The sequence below is a fragment of the Buceros rhinoceros genome, unplaced genomic scaffold (assembly GCF_000710305.1).
Source record: "Buceros rhinoceros silvestris isolate BGI_N320 unplaced genomic scaffold, ASM71030v1 scaffold6709, whole genome shotgun sequence".
NCBI lineage: Eukaryota > Metazoa > Chordata > Aves > Bucerotiformes > Bucerotidae > Buceros > Buceros rhinoceros.
In genome coordinates this window covers 120,842-121,492 of record NW_010429751.1, presented here as the reverse complement: position 1 = coordinate 121,492, position 651 = coordinate 120,842, and positions in this window count along the sequence as shown.

The following is a 651-nucleotide window of genomic DNA, read 5'->3' as shown; positions in this document are numbered from 1 at the left end:
CGGGGGGGGCCCATCCTGCAGCCGTCTCTCCTCTCCCGATGTCACGCTGTGGCTGCTGCCCTGGCTGTCCCCGGATCAGCCGAGGAATTACACCTGCCTGTTCCTGGAAAGCAACCAGTGCCGCCACCCCCTTCCCCTGAAATGCTGCACGCTGCCTTTGGCTGGTGGGCCTTAAGGAAAGCTTGACTACGGTGCCCAGAGAGCCGCGCAGCCAGCTCGCCGTCACCCCCGCGGGGTGAGCTCCCTCTCCTGGCACGACGCCCCTGCCCAAAGCCTTTCTGTGCAGCCCCTGAGGGGGTACAGAATTAGCTGCAGAGATATAACTTATTTACAGGCTTTTCTGGTAACAGCTTGTTCAGAATTTGCTGATTCTTCACCTAATCTTGATCTCACCCTGGGTGAGTCCCCTGTTCCGTAACAGCCCTTGGTATTTAAAAATAAATAAATAAAAAAGGGGTGCATCGTGGTTTAAACCCAGCTGGCAGCTGCTCACCACGCAGCCGCTCTCCCAACCTCTTTCTACCCCCAGAGTGGCGGAGAAAGAGAAAAAAAAAAAGCACCAGCAAAGCCTCATGGGTTCAGAGAAAGAGCGTTTACTCAAGACTGGGAAGAGACAGAGAACAAAGGCAGTTACCAGGGTAGAGTGAGCGT